The sequence below is a fragment of the Choloepus didactylus genome, chromosome 19 (genome assembly GCF_015220235.1).
Source record: "Choloepus didactylus isolate mChoDid1 chromosome 19, mChoDid1.pri, whole genome shotgun sequence".
Taxonomy (NCBI): Eukaryota; Metazoa; Chordata; class Mammalia; order Pilosa; family Megalonychidae; genus Choloepus; species Choloepus didactylus.
Genome location: NC_051325.1, coordinates 30,405,758 through 30,425,920, shown reverse-complemented (window position 1 = coordinate 30,425,920; position 20,163 = coordinate 30,405,758). Strand labels below are relative to the sequence as shown.

The 20,163-nt window shown below is 36.5% G+C and overlaps 1 long non-coding RNA gene across 1 annotated transcript in view; it reads right to left on the bottom strand.

The window, feature by feature from the left end:
• Positions 1-472: 472 nt before the first annotated feature.
• LOC119515413 overlaps positions 473-20,163 on the bottom strand; it is a 28,844-nt gene continuing 9,153 nt past the window's right edge. Inside the window, exons 2-3 of the long non-coding RNA XR_005213028.1 lie at positions 13,950-14,014; positions 473-530 (exon numbers count right to left, since the gene is read on the bottom strand). This is a non-coding gene — a long non-coding RNA (uncharacterized LOC119515413). The remainder of the gene's footprint in view (positions 531-13,949; positions 14,015-20,163) is intronic.

Here is a 20,163-nt window from a genome sequence, read left to right as displayed (position 1 = left end):
CTAAGGAAATGTTCTGTGGCTCCTCGTTAACTACAGTTAGCTGCAGGATAAAATTCAAAATCCTTAGCAGGTCAAAAAAGAGCCTGTATTCTGCCCCCACACCACCTTCATAGACCAATCTCCGGCCTCTCCATGACTCCATGATTCCACACAGACCATGTTCCAGCTCCACCTGGCTTCTGAGATTGGTTCAAACACCATTTACACAATTGCAACTCTGTGTTTTTGCCTGTGTAGTTCCTCTTCCTGGAATACCTTTCCTCATCGCTCTATTTCATAAAATGTAACTTGCTGCCCCTCCCCATGTCTCAAGCTGGTTACTTTCTTCTTTTTGTTCCTTTAAACCTCTGAGTTTAGCTTATTTATTTAGCTTTACCATGTTGCATTGTTGCTCAGACCCAATCCCCAGAGTACTTACATTTAAAGCGTTCTTCATAAATTTTTCTGAATAAATTCAATTTTAAGTATTTTATCCATGTATTCTCAACTAATTCCAATCACTTCGAAGTCAAAAAAGTCTTCATCTTTACCTAGATAGTAAAAAATACATAGGTGAAAACACTTGTGGGCTAATTACTGTGTGCATGTATACACTATTTGTTATGTAAAATTTGGCTTATGTTTTACAACCACCTCTTCCTCAGAACTTCACAATCACCATCTTTATATGCTCTTAATTTAACCAGAAAAAAAAAAAAAACAAAACGAAAACACAACTAGCTTTGAATTTTAACTAGGATGCTGGATACCAAGTTATAATTAGATGAAGAATATGTAATATGTATTGGATATATTTCAGCATTTCTCTCAAATTGGAGTGTTAAATGGAAAATCAAGTAAGTTGAAAAAAAAAAATGGCCTAAATGCCTAACTGTGTGGAATGGGAAGCTTGAAAGACCTTGCTTTTATCATAACTTTAGTTCATTCCTGGTGAATTTCCTGTACTTTGTGTCTCTAGTTCAGCTGAAACGTGCCTCATGATGAGCATAAGTAATTCACGGTAAAGAATACTAATGTCTTATTCTGAGAACTAAAGATGCACAGTTATTTTACATAACTAACAAATTCACTCCTGTCAACCCTGTTTTTTTTAGAAGTGAATTTTTCTTTCTATTATCTCCTGGAAAAAAAATAATAAAGCTTTCTTAGGAGACCCACCGATTTTGGTGCTTTGCTATTGGAATTTTAAGCGGAGGAGCCATTTGACCAAATGAGGTCTAGTGTGGTTGGTCAGTAACAGATTGAGGAGGGGAGTGTAGCAAGGAGGATGGGGACTGTGTTTGGTCTGGAAGGGAGGACCTGATTCTGGCAAATGTTGAAGGCATTTCTGGTTTTCCATTCCTGTGGAATACCACCCATCCCCCAATTTTACTGGCTTAAAATGATAATTAATTTTTACCTTTTGTGCCGGTTTGAATGTGTTATGTCCCCCAGAAAAAGCCATATTCTTTGATGCAATCTTGTGGGGCAGACATAATAGTGGGGATTAAGTTGGAACGTTTGGATTAGGTTGTTTGCATGGAGATGTGCCCCACCCAACTGTAGATGATAACTGATGGGATATTTCCATGGAGGTGTGGCCCCACCCATTCAGGGTGGGCCTTGATCAGTGGAGCCATATAAATGAGCTGCCTCAAAGAGAAGGAACTCAGTGCAGCTGTGAGTGACATTTTGAAGAGGAGCAAGCTTGCTAGAGAGGAACCTCCTGGAAGAAAGCCATTTTGAAACCAGAACTTTGGAGCAGACACCAGCCATGTGCCTTCTCAGCTAACAGAGGTTTTCCGGACGCCATTGGCCATTCTTCAGTGAAGGTACCCAATTACTGATGTGTTATCTTGGACACTTTATGGCCTTAAGATTGTAACTGTGTAGCCAAATAAACCCCCTTTTTATAAAAGCCAATCCATATCTGGTGTTTTGCATTCCACAGCATTAGCAAACTAAAACACCTTTTAAAGTTCCACAGATTAACTGGGTTCGGCTGGACAGTCCCTGATGGTCTCTCCTGCTGTGCAGTTGGGTATCAGCAGGACTGCAGTCACCAGCAGGCTCGCCGGGACTGGACGTTCAAGATGACTCACTCACATGGCTGGCAACTACTGCTGCAAGCTGGTCAGGAAATTCACCCAGGACTATCGCTGCGGTTGCTTGTGTGACCTCTCCAGGTGATGTGGGCTTCTCACACCATAGCCTGGGTTGTGAGAGGGGAGCATCTCAAGAGTGAGTATTCCAAGAGGACTGGCAGAAGCTGCAAGGCTTCTTACGGCTTTCAACTTGGAAGTGCAAGAACATCACACTGTTGTATACTGTTTGTTAAGTGAGGCACATTGCAGAAAAGCATGAAGCATAGGGCACGTTGTTACAGCCATCTGTGGAAAACACAAACTACCACAAAGGCCATAGAGAATGGTTTCAACGCAATGAGATTTCAACTGAGAAGTCTGCCTTTACTGCTGCCATTATCCTTTCCAGATCACACCCGTGACTTACTGGGACTCTTTCAGCAACCACTTAGCTCATTTCCTTCACTCCAGTCCATTCCACTTCTACTTCACTTTCTCCTCAGCAGCCAGGATTCCCTTTGAAGTTAAATCTTGAATATGTCCCTCCCATATTTAAAAGCCTGAGAACCCAAAAATATCGTCCCATTGCACTTAGAATGACTCCACCCGAGATCTCCTCACCAGCCTTGTCTATGTCCACTGCCCTCACCACTCCAGCCACAGGGACCTGTGCATGGTAACAGCTTTTCATCCTAGTTTTCAGGAGGAAGGATAACTGCTTTCACAGTAAGTGCTGATAATGAATCTTACATAGAATTTTTGTTAAAAAATTTACTAGAAAAGTTGTAGGTTTACATAAAAATCATACAGAAAATAGAGTTCCCATGTATCCACCCTCACATGCAAAATTTTCCCTATTATTAACATTTTGCCTTAGTGTGGTACATTTGTTACCAATGATGAAAATATTATTGTAATTATGCTTTTAACCATGTCCATAGTTTACATAAAGATTCATTATTTGTGTTATGCAGTTCTATGGTATTTAAATTTTTTTAATTCTAGTAACATATATAAAATCTAAAACTCCCCCTTTCAACCACATTCAAATATATATTTCAGTGGTGTTAATTACATTCACATGCTTTGCTACCATTACCACCATCCACTACCAAAACTTTTCCATCACCCCAAACTGAAACTTGGTAACAAATAAGCTTTAACTTCCCATTCCCTATCCCCACCCCATCCCCTGCTAACTTATATTCTAGATTTTGACTCTATGAGTTTCCTTATTCTAATTGTTTCAAAACAGTGAGTTTATATCATATTTGTCCTTTTATGTCTGCCTTATTGCACTAAACATGATGTCTTCAAGGTTCATCCATGTTGTCACATTTATCCAGACTTCATTCCTTTTTAGAGCTGAGTAATATTCCTTTGAATGTATGTACCACATTTTGTTTATCCATTCCTCATTTGATGGACTCTTGGGTTGTTTCCATCTTTGGGCAATTGTGAATAATGCTGCTGTGAACATCAGTGTGAAAATATCTGTTTGGGTTCCTGCTTTCAAAACTTTGGGGTTTATACTTAGTAGTGGGATTGCCAGATCATATGGTAATTCTATACTTAGCTTTCTGAGGAACCACCAAACTCTTCTCCAGTGGCTTCACCATTTACATTCCCACCGACAACGAATGGGTGTTCTGTTTCTTCATATCCTCTCCACCACTTGTTATTTTCCATTATTTGAATGGAAGCCATTTTAGTGGGTGTGAAATGGTATCTTATGGTTTTGATTTCTATTTCCCTAATGGCTAATGATGTTTAGTATCATTTCATGTACTTATTGGTAATTTGTGCAGTTTCTTTGGAGAAATTTCTATTTAAGTCTTTTTCCCACTTGATAACTGAGTTGTCTCTTTGTTATTGAATTGTAGGAGTTCTTCATATGTTTTAGATAATAAACCCTTATCAGTTCTATGGTTTCCAAAAATTTCTGTAGATTCTCTTTAACTTTAAGATGAAATCCTTTGATATACAAAAGTTTTAAATTTTGTTGCAGTCTCATTTATCTGTTTTTATACTGTTGCTCATGCTGTTGGTATAAAGTCTAAGAGACTATTGCCTAACACAATGTCCTGAAGATGCCTCCCTATGTTTTCTTCTAGGAGTTTTAGAGTTTGGGTTTTTATATTTAGGTCTTGGATCAATTCTGAGTTAACTAATTCTTTTCCCAACACCATATGGTAAAGAGGCTGTTCTTTCTCAGTTGAGTGGACATGGCACCCTTGTAAAAATCAATTGGCTATATAGGTTTATAGAGGTTAGGGTGAAATTTGGATATATCTCAAAGTAATTTGGGCAGAGAATAAAAATGTATTTGCAGGGCCCCCCGAGGGACTGAGGAGAAAATGCAGAAATGTTGGACTTCCCCACCTGAAATATTACTGATATTCTCACAGACATTGGGGACTACAATTTAGTAGGCTGAGCCCTCGATCCTGGGGCTTTCCCTTATGAAGCTTGTTACTGCAAAGGAGAGGCTAAGCCTACTTAAAATTGTGCCTTAAGAGTCTCCCCCAGAGAACAACTTTGTTGATCAGATATGGCCCCTTCTCTCCAAGCCCACTTGGCAGGTTGTGATAGTTAGGCTCATGTGTCAACTTGGCCAGGTGACCCAGCTGTCTGGTCAAGCAAACACTGGCCTAACAATTGCTGTGAGGATGTTTGAGGCTGGTTAATAAACCAACAGGCTGGTTTATTAAATCATCAGTCAATTGACTGCAGCTGTGACTGATGACTCACCAAAGGGCGTGCCTTCCACAATGAGAGAATGCAATTGGCTGGGTTTAATCCAATTAATCAGTTGAAGACTTATAAGCAAGATAGATAGAGGACCTTCACTTCTTCTCTGGCTGCCCAGTGAAGCATTTCCTGAGGAGTTCGTCAGAGTTGCCGGTTCATTTCCTGAGGAGTTCATTGAACACGTTAGTCGAAGATCCCAGTTCATTTCCTGAGGAGTTCATCGAAGTTGCTGGTTCGTTTCCTGAGGAGTTCATCGGACATCTTCCTTGGAGTTGACAGTTTGTTGACGGCTCTACAGAATTTGGACTCGTGCATACCCACAGTTGTGTGAGTCACTTTTACAATTTGATAATCAGAGACACCTCTCATTGATTCTGTTTCCCTAGAGAGCCCTAGCTAATACACAGGTGAACTCACTGCCCTCCCCGCTATGTGGGATATAACTTCCAGGGGTGTAAATCTCCCTGGTAATGCAGGACATGACTCCCGGGGATTAGCCTGGACCCAGAATCATGGGATTGAGAAAATCTTGACCAAAAGGGGGAAGCGAAATGAAACAAAATAAAGTTTCAGTGCCTGAGAGATTTCAAATGGAGTCAAGAGATCACTCTGGAGGGTATTCTTATGTGTTATATAGAAACCCTTTTTAGTTTTTAGTGTGTTGGAATGGCTAGAGGGAAATACTTGAAGCTGTTGAACTCAGTATTCTGACTCAGGCAACCCAGTAGCCCTGATTCTTGAAGACAATTGTATAACTATGTATCTTACACAGTGTGATTGTATGATTGTGAAAACCTTGTGGCTCACACTCCCTTCATCCAGTGTTATGGAGAGATGAGTAGAAAAATGGGGACAAAAATTAAATGAAAAATAAGTGTTCTTTTAACTTTTATTTATTTATTTATTTTTTTTTGGAGTAAGGGAAATGTTCAAAAAATAGATTGTGGTGATGAATGCAGGACTATGTTATGGTATTGTGAACAGTGGATTGTACACTGTGAATGATTATAGGGTATGTGAATATATCTCAATAAAACTATATTTAAAAAAATCAATTGGCCATAGATGTAAGGGTTTATTTCTAAAATCTCAATTCTTTTCCATTGGTCTATTTGTCTTTCCTTGTACCACTGTCATACTGTTTTGATTAATGTAGCTTTGTAATAAGTTTTAATATTGGGAAGGGTGAGTCCTCCAGTTTTGTTCTTTTTCAAGATGTTTTTGGCTATTTGGGGACCATTACTCTTCCAAAAAAATTTGGTCATTGACTTTTCCATTTCTGCAAAGAAGGCTTGTTGGCATTTTGATTGGGCTTGTGTTGAATCTGTAAATCACTTTAGGTAGAATTGGTAGCTTACCAATATTTTATCTTCCAATTCATGAACACAGAATGCACTTCCATTTATTTAGAAATCAACTTTGATTTCTTTTAGCAATATTTATAGTTTTCTGAGTGCAATTCCTTTACGTCTTTGGTTAGATTTATTCCTAGATATTTTATTCTTTTAGTTGCTATTAAATGGAAAATTTTCTTGATTTCCTCTTCAGATTGTTTGTTACTAGTGTATAGAAACACTACTGATTGTTGCATGCTGATCTTGTACCCTACCACTTTGCTGAATTGGTTTAATTGCTCTAGTAGCTTTGTTGTGGATTTTTCAGGATTTTCTATGTGTAGCATCATGACATCTGCAAATAGGAAAGTTTTACCTCTTTATTTCCAATTTGGATGGCTTTTATTTATGTATTTATTTATTTTTTTGCCTAATTTCTCTGGCTCAGAACTTCAAGTACAGTGTTAAATAACAGCAGTGACAGTGAGCATACTTGACCTCTTCCTGATCTCAGAGGGAAAGCTTTCAGTCTTGCACCATTGAGTATGATGTTAGCTGTGGGTTTTTTCATGCTTTCTCTTTATCATGTGAGGAAATTTCCTTCTGTTCCTGGTTTTCTAAGTATTTTTATCAAGTAGCAGTCCTAGATTTTGTAAAATGCCTTTTCTGAATCACTTAAGATGATTATATGTTGTTGTTGCCATCTGGTCTTGGGCTTTTCTGTAGTTTGTGTGTTTCTAGGAATTTGCCCATTTCATCTAGGTTATCTAATTTGTTGGCATACAATTGTCCATGGTTTCCTTTTATAATCCTTTTTATTTCTACTGCGTCAGTAGTACTGTGCCATCTTTTATTTCTTATTTTAGTTATTTGCATCTTCTCTTATTTCCTTGTCAGTCTAGCTAAAGACTTGTCAATTTTATTGATCTTTTCAAAGAATCAATTTTTCATTTCATTTATTTTCTCTATGTTTTTCTATTCTTCATGTCATTTATCTCCACTTTAACTGTTGTTATTTCTTTCCTTTTGCTTGCTGTACATTCAGTTTGCTCTTCTTTTATAGATCCTGCAGTTGGAAGGGTAGGTCCCTGATTTGAGATCTTTCTTCTTTTTAAAATAAGCATTTAAAGCTATAAATTTTCCTCTCAACACTGCCTTTTCTGCATCCCATAAGTTTTGCTATGTTGTGTTTTGATTTTCATTTATCTCAAGATATTTTCTAATTTCTCTTGTGATTTCTTCTTTACTTCATTGGTTGTTTAAGAGCATCTTGACTTCCATGTATTCGTGAATTTTCCAATTGTTCTGGTATTGATTTCTAGCTTCATTACATTGTTGTCAGAGAAGATGATTTCAATATTTTTAAATTTATTGAGACTTGTTTTGTGGCCTAACTTACGGCCTATGCTGAACAGTGACCCATGTGTAATAGCAAAGAATATTTATTCTGCTGCTGTTGGTAAAATTTTATATATGTCTGTTTCTTTCTTCCTTCAAATCTGTGAATATTTGCTTCATATATTTTGAGGCTCTACCGTCTGGTTCACATATGTTTATAATTGTTATGTCTTCTTATTGAACTGTATCCTTTATCAATATATAGTGACCTTCTTTGTCCCTCATAACAGTTTTTTATTTAAAGTCTATTTTATCTGATATTAGTATAGCTACCCCAGCCTCCTTTTGGATACTATTTGCCTGGTATATTTTTTCCATCCTTTCACTTTCATTGTACTAGTGTCTTTGAGTTTATGGTGAATCTTTTGTAAACAGCATATAGTTGGGTTGTAATTCTTCCCCCACCCCCCATTCTGCCAATCTCTGCCATTTGACTAAAGAGATGTTCCTTTTACATTTAAAGTAGCTATTTATATTGCAGGACTTTCTTCTGCCATTTTACTATTTGGTCTTTTTAAATCTTACACATTTTTTGACCCTTAATATTTCTGTTAATGCCTGCTTTCATATTTATTTAATTTTTTGTAGTGTACCATCTGAGTCTCTTCTCATTTCTTTCTATATGTATTTTTTCATGTATTTTCTTTGTGGTTACCATGGGGATTAAATTTAACATCCTAAATCTATAACAATCACATTTGACTTGATAACAGCTTAACTTCAATAGCATACACACTATTGCTATGCCCCTCTGTCCCCCCATCTTTTGTTGTACTTGTTGGAAAATCACATCTTTATACATTTTATGTCCAAAACCATAGATTTTATCATTACTTTTTATGAATTTGCATTTTAGAATTCATAAGAAATAAAAAGTGGAGTTAAATACCCAAAATACAATACAAAATCACTCACATAGTCACTTTTATGTGAGATCTTTATTTTTTTATGCTGCTTTGATCCACTGTCTAGTGTCCTTGCTTTTCAATCTGAAGAACTCCCTTAGCATTGCTTATAGGGCAGGTCTGGTAGTGATGAACACCCTCAGATTTTTTTTTTTTTTTTTAAATCAGGGAATGCTTTTATCTCTCCCTCAGTTTTGAAAAGCAGTGTCACCCAATATAAAATTCTTGGCTGGCAATCGTTTTTCTTCAGCACTTCAAATATTTCATCTCAGTGCCTTCTTGCCTCCATGGTTATTGATGATAAGTTGGCAGTTTACCTTGTCAGGACTTTGTTATACATAAAACATTGCTTTTTGCTTGGAGCTTTCAGAATGCTCTGCTTGTCCTTGGTATTTAGTAGTTTGAGTACAATGTATTTTGGAATGGTTCTCTTTGAGTTTATCCTATTTGGCATTCATTGGACTTCTTGGATATGTATATTCATGTCTTTCATGGAATTTAGTAAGTTTTCTATCATTATTTCTTTGAATATTCCTTCTGCAACTTCCTCTTTCTTCTCTTTCTGGGATTCCCATAATGTATATATTGGTATGCTTGATGGTATTCCACAGGTCTCTTAGGCTCTGTTCACTTTTACCATTCTGTTTTCTTTCCCCTCCTCAGCCTCAATCATTTCAATTGTCTTGTCTTTGAGTTTACCGATTCTCAAGCTGAAACCAATTGGTGTAGCAGAATAGAGAGGTTAGATGTGTCAAACTTGGAGGTGCAGAGAATGGGATTATTTGAGGGACAATGTTTCATATATTGAATTTTGTTTTTCTGGGGTTTTTATTGGGTCAGGTTTTTCTATAATGCAAAGAAAGGATTTTCTATATTTTAAGTGATTGAGACACACTAAACTAATGATTCAGAGCAAAGTTTCTGAAGCCAGACCACTCGTGCTTGAATACCACCATTTACTAGATGTGTGTAGGTTAGGTAACCTTTCTGTACCTCTGTTTTCTCATCTTGAAAATGAGGATAATAATACTAACAAATATAGGGTTTTAGTGCAGAATAAATGAGTTCAAAAGGTCAATCCCTCAGAACAGTGCTTGCCAAATAAAAATTTACTTAATCATATTAGATTTTATTATTGTTATTGGAAGATTTATCTGAACTCCAAAATCCTACACATAGATGTACCCTTGGCATCCATCTCTACTTCACATCAGAAAGACATCTCAAATTGAACATGTCTCCAAGGAAATTCAGGATCATCCCTTCAAAAGTAGGTTATCTTTCAATATTCTCTCTCCCAGTGAATGAAACTTAATGACTCCCATTTCTACTACTCAGAAACCTGGTGCTCATCTTTGGCACTTCCATCAATCTCACCCATAATCCTTCAGCAAATCCTGCCAATTTTACTTCCCAAGTAGATCTCAGATCTTTCCATTTCTACTACCACCATCCCAGTTTTAGCCATGGATGTATATGAAATCTGGACTACAGCAGTAATATACTAACAGGATTTATCCTACCTACTTTCAGTCTCCTCCTCTTCAGAGTAATCTATTTGAAATACAAATCAGACTATATAACCCTCTCTCCATGATATTGTCAATTGCTTCCCATTGTTCTCAGGGTTAAGACCAAAATTCTTAAGCAAACTTCACATGAACTGGATCCTACCTAATCTCCAGACACACAATACACCACTTCACCTCAGTGCCTCACACCTTGGACATTTTTTGAATGTTTAAAGATGCTGACCACTTGGTCTAGAATGCTACTCTTCCCCTTTGACCTACTACTACATCCTTGATTGTCAGATTGTATGTTAATTACCACTTCCTCAGAGCAGTTCTTCCTGACATTCTTAAGTGAAGCCCCTCTTTTATGAACTCCTCATAGCACCACAGAACTTTCCCTCCCAACATTTGTCACTGTTCTAGGGTTTTATCCCCTTCATGTATAATTGTTCAATGAATGTTTCATATGTTCATCATTAACCCCAGCAACCAGGTATAGAGTAGGCACTTGAATATTTGTTCAACAAGTGCATAAGCAAATGAGAATGACCTTCTTATGTGAACAGACTGTTCACATATACTATCACAAGATTTTTTCTTTGTTTAACATTTATAGACACAAACAGGTAAACAGATCAGAAAAGTATGGCTTGATGAAATAACACAAAGTAGACACCCTTGAATAATCATTACACAGGTCAAGAAAGCAGAAACACGTGAGCTTCCTGTTCACCTTTCCAGTCACTATACCCACCTTTCTTCCCAAATATAACCACTCTCCTCATTTTAATACCACAGATGATTTTGCCTGTTTATTTTTTTTTTCACTTTTTGACTTAATATAAATGGAATTAGCATACTGGAACATATGTCTAATTCCATTTATATATATGCAAAAGCTGTACTTTTCTGATATGTTTACTTTGCATATATTCAGATTTAATTGAATGCTGCCTAATAAGTTTTCCAATGTTGTCATACAGTTTATACCTACATACAGTGAATGAGAGTCTCAGGTGCCCAATATCTTCACTTTGGTATTTTCTGTCTTTTCATTTTAACCATGCCTACAGGTATGTGGTAGATTTAATTGTCATCTTCTGATGACTAATGAAGTTGAACACCTTCACATATATTGGCCATTTGGATAACTTATTTTATAAAGCCTACATTCACATCTTTGGTTATTTTTTCCCATGGGTTGCTAGCTTTTTTATTATTGATTTGTATGGGTATTTTGTATATTCTGGGTCTAAATCTTTTATAAAACATATGCACTACAAATATCTTCTGCCAGGCTTCAGTTTGCTTTTTTTATCTCTCAATTCTGTTTTGATGAATAGAAGATCTTGATTTTAATAGACACCAATTCATCAGTGGTTTCCTTTATGACTGGTGTTTCTTTGTCTTATTTAAGAAAAATTTGCCTACCTCCAAATTATGGGCTGGTTCTCCTATTTTTTTTCTTCTAAAAGTGTGATTATTTCCCATTTACTCCTATAATCAATCTGGCATTGGTTTTTGTGTAAGAAGTGAGCTAGGAGTCAAGATTTATTTTTTCCCTTATGGATGGATTATTGACACAGCACTATTTATTGAAAAGATCTTTCTTCCCAACTTTACTGCAATATCATCTTTAACACAGTTGAATGACCATACATATGTGGATCTCTTTCTGAATTCTCTTTTCCACTATTCTATCTTCCTATCTTTGTAGCTTTATGATAAGTATTGATATTGGGGAGTATAAATCTTCTAGATTTTCTGTTCTTTAATATTTTCTATAATATTCTAGTTCATTTGCATTTACATGTTATTTTACAATCAATTTTTTAAATTTCCACCAGAAAAAAAAAAAAAAACTACTGGGATTTTTATTGTGATTATGTTGAATGTGTAGATAAATTTGGAGAGAACTGACATCTTTATGATAATGAGTCATTACAACTTATGGCTATATTCGTTTCTTTAAATGTTCTTTAATTTCTCTTAGTAATATTTTAAGTTTTCAATATAAAGGCCATGCTCATCTTTCAATGAACTTATTCTCAGAAATGTACTTTTTTTGGTGTTATTGTGAATAGTGTCTTTTAAATATTAATTTCCTGTATGTTTTTGCTAGTATATAAATGCAATGAGTGTATGTATATTGGCCTTGTGTCTAGTGACCTTGCAAAATTTGTTTTTATATCTAATAACTTTTACTATATTCTTTCTTATTTTTTATGTGCATAATCATTTCTTTGTAAATGATAATAATCTTATTTCTTCCTTCCCAATCTATCTGTTATTTCTATCTATCTGTCCATCCATCCATCCATCCAATCTATCTATCTAAGTAACTAATTGCATTGGGTAGAGCCTGCAGTACAGACTTGAAAAATATGGTGGCAGCAGTAATCTGTTTGTTCCCTAACTTAGGGAAAGTGCTCTAAATATTTCAGTCATGTTTACTGCGGATTTTCTCTAACTACTTTTGATCACATTAAGGAAATTTTCTTCTATTCTTAAATTTTCAAGATTAAAAAAATTATGAATGTGTGTTTGAATTTTATAAATATTGTTTTTTTGACATCCATAGAAATTATCAAATGCTTTCTCCCTTTCTGTTAATGTGGCAATAAAATTGTTTGATTTCTGAATGTTAAACTACCTTTGCTTTCTGAATGTTAACCCCACATGATTATGTTTTATTATCATGTACATGTGTATATTTATCACTGGATTTGATGTGCTAATATTATATCTATGTTAATCGTATACATTGATTTTTATGAGAGAGATTGTTCTATAATTTTCTTTCTTGTAATATCCTTGCCAGGTTTTAGTTTCAAGATTATACTGGCCTCTTAAAATAAGGTGGGAAGTATTTCCACTTTTTTTTTCTTTTCTTTGAAAGCATTTGTAAAAGCCTGGCATTATTTATTCCTTAAATGTTTGGAAAAATTTATCTGTAAATCCATTTGACCCTAGAGTTTCTTTGTAATAGATTTTGGATAAGAAAATGTAATTTCTTAAATAGTTATAGGCACATTCAGGTTTGTTTTTCCTTTTTTTTTTTTTTGTATCAGTTTTGGTAATTTTGTTCTCTAAGGAATATGTTCACTTCATCATAATTCTCAAACTTATTGGTATACAATTATTCATAATATCTATAATTATTTTTAAATGTCTATAAGATCTGTAGTGATGTCCCTCTTTTCATTTTTGATATTAGTAATTTGTGTTTTCTATCTCTTTTTTAGTAACTAGTCTTGATAGATATTTATCTTCTCTCCAAAGATGCAACTTTAGCTGTTAATATTCTTTATTGCATATTTGTTTTTATTTTATTATTTTATTTTAATTTTATTTATTTCCACTCTTACCTTAATCATCACCTTCTTTTATTTCATTTAGGTTCAATTTGCTATTTTTATTTTTAAAGTTTCTTGAAACTGAAGTTCAGGCATTAATTCCTAAACTTTATTTCTCTGTGACATATACATTTCATGTTCTCCTACATCTTTAAATTTTGACATATCACATCTTAATTATCTTTCAGCCTATTTTCTAGTTTCTGTTGTATTTCTGTTTTTCTTTGATCCATGAGTTATTTAGAAGTGTATTGCTTAATTTCCAAGCAGCAGATAGAGATTATCTATTTCACCTTTGGCTGTGTCTGATTTGTTCTTATACCCTTATGTTAAATTCTTAATTATGGATATTTTATGTTACAGTTGTAGAATTTCAATGTGATTTATGTAGACTCCAATACTCTTGTAAAATTACTTCACCTTTATTTTCATGTTACTCACCCTTTCCTCTTTATTTTGAACATATTAATCACAATTTGTCATCAGAAAACAAAGAAAAATAAATAGAAATAAATTCAGAGGTGATCCAGAAATTAGCATTAGGTGTTAAGGATTTAAAAATAATTAAAATTAATATATTTAAGAGAACAGTAAATAGAGAACACATAAAAGAGCATAAGAGACTTACAGGATATGGTGAATAATAATTATTTTTCTCTCCATCCTTCATGTTATGAAGATGTAATTAAAGTCCTAGAAGCAGAGGAGAGAGAAAGTTGGACAGGTGCAATATTTGAAGAGAAATGGTCATTTTTTCTGAAAGCCAGTAAAAGATATCAATCTACAGATTCCTATCTTTCCTTTCTTCAGTAAGACCTTTGTTTAAGATTGAGTTGATTCTCACCTATTCATTCAGACAAGCACACTTTTTAATTAAATCCCCTTTCAATTCATCTGACATCATTTACAGTTGCCATAAGTCATTTTTTTGACCTTTAAGCAACGTATGTGCAGATGAGCTCCCAATTCAGTGCACAAAGACAATTCAGGACATAGGGTGAAACTGTACAATAATATGATGGGGTGAGGGTTCCCCTTATGTTGGGAAGAGGTGATGAGTTGGGTGGGTCATAATAGAATAGGAGTATATGATCATTTTTCTGCTTCTAAAATTAGATCTATCTCGTGTGATCTATCTAGTGTGAAATGAGATTAAAGGTCCTTGGAATTGGTGCTTTGGTCCCAAAACTGATATCAGGAAGACATTAAGTATTTCACATTCTAAAGAGATCCACCAGAGCTTAGAAGAGGCGTGTGGGTCTGCCTTGATATTCCAGTTTTCACCCTAACACACTTCTTCTCCAATATTTTTTAGTCTAGAGAATGGAGGAAAAGGTGTAAGAATTCAGTGTTCATGAAGGAAGATTAGTTTGTTGCCTCATTCCACCAAACCAAAGAAGAGAGAACTTCAAAGGAATCATTCTAGAAACAGAGAGTACCTGCATGTAAGGGAGACGGGCATCCTTCTCCCCAAGTTGATTCCCACACTACTCTGGTGTTGCCATTAGCATGAGCCATGGTTAAAAAAATTTAGCAAGAGTTTATCATGTGCTCCCGGGAGATTTGCAGGGGTACACAAACAGTGAGCTGCATGGCCATACCTCATTTTTAGATCTTGAAATACTGAAGGCTTGTGTCCTGAAACAAAAGCAGAGGTATGGGAAATGACCATGTGTGGTGTGCCTGAGCTGAAGAGGACACTCCCCCCCACCCACATCCACCAGATCCCCTTGACTTTCAGAAGGCATGGAAGAGGATTTCTGTAGTTTCCATGGTTTTATGTGGAACATAGAAAGTAGGGGGAAGGTTTATGTTTGATAGGGCTATCAAAGAAGCTACCAGCCAGGCTTGAAGATGCCCAATCTGTAGAGGAGAATAGTGGTATTTATCAAAGACTGATGGTAAAGGATGTAAAGGTGTAGTGTAAATCTGAAGCAGAAACCACATGCACATCTACGTAGACAGCATTCCCTCAGTGGAGACAATAAAAATCAAATGAAATCAGCCTAAGCCTGAGTAAGACCATGGTTCTTCCTACAACAGTGACTATTCCACAGGAAAAAAAAAAAAAACCCTATTTTGTTTCTTATTTCCCCTACTTTCCCCCATACTGGAGGAGTTGGTCTCAGATGGAAGAGGGAAAAGAGGAGTGGAAAGTTAGACTCCACCCTCCTTTACTCCAAAACACTGGATTTGGAGGAGAATGAAAACAGGGACCATAGCTCTGGTCCACTCTATGTTCAAGTTCTATTACCCTGCCCATGTCACATCCTTGGAAGAATATGCAATTCTCATAACCATAAAGTAGAATAGTATCTTGAAATATTAGAAGAATATGCAATTCTCATAACCATAAAGTAGAATAGTATCTTGAAATATTAATCCATGTGCTTCCCCCTTCTTAACTTCCTGTCTGTGCTCTGATTCAGTCAGGGCATGCCTTGTATCAGAGAAGAATGGTATCCAAATAGCAAAAATGCAATGGGGAAGAAACACTGAAGATTGAGATTTGATTCCAGAGTGGATTCTGAAGCCCATTGCAGAGATGATACCTCTGAGAGGAAACATTTGCAGTTCAATCATTAATAATAAATTTGGAATAATCATTTCCCACAACTGAAGCACAAGAGTAAAGACCTTCCTAAAGAGAGGAGAAGAGCGTCAGAATCAGAAGAGGAATCTGAGAATGTGTGCCTGCAAAAGAGTCTCCACATCATATTCTCTTCCAGAGCAAAAAACTGCTAATGAGGGGTCTGAGAGTTCATTTGTCTTTTCTTCATTGCCCATCTGGAAAACCTGATGAAGAAATCTTTGAAGAGAGGCCCATATTGATAGCTAGAGTACAGCAAAGATCATGGCAGGGAAATCTAGGCAGACAGGTCTGAGCCAGCCCACCTTTTCTCCATGTTGAAGAAGAGTGAAAAAACCTTTGTTTTATTGTCATTTAAAGTTGTATGGAATTTGTCCACAAGAGGGCTGGTGGATCTAGAAGGGCTGGCTAATCAGCATTGAGGAAGCATAGAACACCTTCCTTGGCCATATTGGAGCACTGACAGTCATGATTCAAGGAGGCTGGGATAGATCTCCTCATAGGGGAATCCAGTGAGGAAAGAGAGAGAGCCATGGAGAGATGTCTTCTCCTCATCAAGTTTGAAACTATGGAAGTCACTCTTTGGTGGTCTCTCCAGGGTAGGCAGATTGCTAGGGTGGTCACTATGTCTGACTAGCCTATGTGGCCAGACTGGGAGGTCTTTCCAGAGTGGTCATTTTGCCCAGATCATCAGTATCTAACAACTTCACTGTGTCTGAAATGATCAGAAAGTTTTGATCCTCATGTGTATTAAGTCATCTCTCTGAGATGGTTCTGGTAATAGTCACACCTTTGCATTTATTCCTCATTTCTTTGCAGTGATTAAGAGCAAAGTCTTGCTCTTTTGAATATAATGGCAGTTCAAGAAAGGGCTAGAAGTGAAACACAATTATCCTTTCTTGGAATGTAGGTTCTGTTTGCACCTGCAATATCCATCTGCCTTAATAATTTGGCTTTTGAAAGAACAACCTTCAGCTTTCTAGGAAAGAAAATTGCTTGGCATGCTCAGCTTTTCCTCTCCTCACAGTTCTACCAATGTTTGAAATATCACTGAGTTCTGTGGTTTCAATATTCATCCTCTCTTTCTCCTGGGATCTTTGTGTGAAGACATACAGAATTCAAAAGTAAGTGGTATGTTTGAATCCCCACTCCACATACAAGATCTCAGAGAACTTACTGATTTCTCTGAAACCCAGATTATCTATTTGTAAAATTTGGTTAACAAAGGGTTGATGGGAGAATTAAATGTTGATTTAGACTAAAGGCAATAACCTCATATAAAGCAAACACTCAAAATATGGTGTCTCTCTCTCTCCCTCTCTCTGTCTCTCTATTTCTCTATAGTGTATACTAATTTCCAAGGCTTGACAGTGCAAAAAAAAAAAAAGTGCCATCTTTATAGTGCTATCATTAACTATGATTTTGACTTGACATCCTATTCTGCTTGATGGCATAAAAAATGTATTTTTGAATTTTCTTAATCCCTACGAAGTTTTCTCGTCATCTTAGCATTTTTCAGTTCTTGTATATCCCCTGAGAAATAGTTCACAGTGACTTTTAAACATCAGGAGAATGTTCTGTGCTGTCAGGTCCCATTTGGTCCTTAAGGGTAGTCACCCCTCCACACTGGTGTCTGTTGACATGTGTATGTCCACGTTGGTCCACTGAACCGAGTCCACCTGCCACCTAACTCTTAGCCATGCGGGACGCTCTGTGTTCCCTGTCGGGGACTGTGGGGATTGCCTCAGTACCATGCGGCTCCCTCTTCTCCTCCTGTTCTGGGGAGGGAAGGAGAATTCCATTGAGTTGGCTGCCTCCTGGGTCCACCATCAACAAGGAAAGCTGTGGTGATTCTCAATTTCAAATCTCTAATTTGGGGAGGTTGGTGGTGGGGGAGGCAGAACCCACCATGAGACCTGATGCCTCAGCTCTTTGCTGCCTGAAGGCAGGATATGGGTATTGTTTTGTTTCATTTTTAGAAATCTGCTTATCTGATACTAATACCTTCATATTCACTATTCTCTCCCTCCTGACAGGCTACGGTGATTCTAGGCTTGGGGTGGAAGAAAGAGAGAAAGAAAGAGGGAGATGGGGAGAGAGGGAGAGGGGGAGAGGGAGGGAGGAGGGTGGGAGGGATGAGGAGAGAGAGAGACGGGGGGAGAAATGAAGGAAGGAAGGAAGGGAGGGAGGGAGGAAGATGGATGCTAAAAATCTTTATGTATGCTTCCAGATCTGAATTACAACTTTTTTAAAAAAATTAAACACTTTATTTTGAGGTAATTGTAGATTCACATACAATTTTAAGAAACAACAGCAAGAGCTCCCATGCACTCTTTACCCAGTTTCCCCCAATGGTAGCATCTTGCAAAACCATAATAAAATATCACAGTCCGGATATTGACATTGGTGCAGTCAGATAGGGAGCACAGCATTTCCATCAGCACAAGGATCCCTCCTGTTGCCCTTTTTTAGTCCCACCCAGTTACTCCCACCCCCCTCCCCACCTTAACCCCTGGCAACTCCCAATCTGTTCTTCATGTCTATCTTTTTTTTTTTTTTTTTTTTTTTTTTTTCATTTCAGGGATGTTATATAAATGGATTCACACAGTAGGTAAGCTTTGGGGATGGATTTTTTTTTTTTTTCCATTCAGAATAATTCTCTGAGATTCATCCAGGTTCTTGCATGTATCAATAGTTTGCTTCTTTTTATCGAAAAGTAGTATTCCACAGTGTGGATGTAGCACAATTTATTTAATCATTCACCCTTTGCAGGAAATCTCTCTTGTTTCTAGCTTTTGTCCATTACAAAAAAGATGCTATAAACATTCATGTACAGATTTTTTTTTGTGAACATTTATTTAATTTCTCTGGGATATATGTGTAGGAGTGAATGAATGGGTCACATTGTACTTACTTCTTTCTGTTTTTATTTTTTTTTTGAGAAACTGCAAAACTGCTTTCCAGAATATCGATACCATTTTACATTCTTACCAGTGATATATGAGTTGTCTATTTTCTTTGCATCCAGACTCACATTTGGCATTATCACTTCTATTTCTTTATAGTCATTCCAGTAGGTAGGTACTAATATCTCATTACGGTTTTGATTTGCATTTTCCTATGAGTAATGATGTTGAACATCTCTTTGTGGGTTTATCTGCCATCTTTGTATTTCCTTAGATGAAATGTCTGTTCATATATTTTGCCTATATTCATATTGGATTGTTTATTTTTTACTGTCAAGTTTTATAATTAGCAAAAAATGCATAGTCATATGAAAGAGAAGTTAAGTTGATTATTATTCTCTTCCCGCCAGTCCCCAGTTCTAGCAGCGACTCCATTCCTCTACTTGTGGCCATAGCACTTTCTGTGAACCAGTAACCCATTCCACCTCCTCTTGCCTAGTAAGAAGCCTGGGGGCTCATAACAGCTCCCCACAGTTGTCCCTGGTGCTTTCACATCCCTCTGTAATTAGTTCCTTCATAAAACTCTTCAAATACTTTTCCATGCTGAGAACCTTATTGACTGTCAAGGGACTGATTTTTTTTAGTTTTTTAATCTGCCTCTCCTTGGAGCAATCAAAGGCAATGTCCAGCAGCTCACAGTGATGGTCACATGCAAATAGGGAGTAAGGAAAAGAAAAGTAGTTAAAACCTCCCAATAAATCCATCTCTGTATGATATGCCTGGGCCTCTTTCTTCAGGGTTCACCTGGTCCCCATGTCATCATCAACTGACTTAATCACCTGAAGATCAGATGGATCTTGGGAAAAATATTAGTAAACCATTCCTAGTTAAGCTTTGGGGAAATCTTGCTCAACTGAACCTTGTTGAAACAGTGCTAAGATTTATCACTAGACAGAAAAATATACAATTTCCAATACAGAAATGGATGCAGATGAGGTAGATATAAATATATAGATTGTCCACTAAAAAGCTGATTTTTTGCCTTTATCTATACTCTCCAGATATTCCAATAAATTCCCCTATCTATTCCTCCACTTTTCTGATGAAGAAAGAATGTTCCATCTTTCCCTTCCTTAATAAGACACAATTTAAGAGCCATCTTACAGACTTGTCACTTCCCTAGTTCTATAGAATGCATTGCATTGCCAGTCTGTCCTATTCTGCAAAAGCTACTCTTTTGTCCCGGAGATGAAGCCATCTTGCCGAATAAGGTGGTGGGTGATGCGTAAGGAGATTTTAATATGGAGTTTGGCCCCAATTCATTGAAATGGTTGCTGGAAATATGG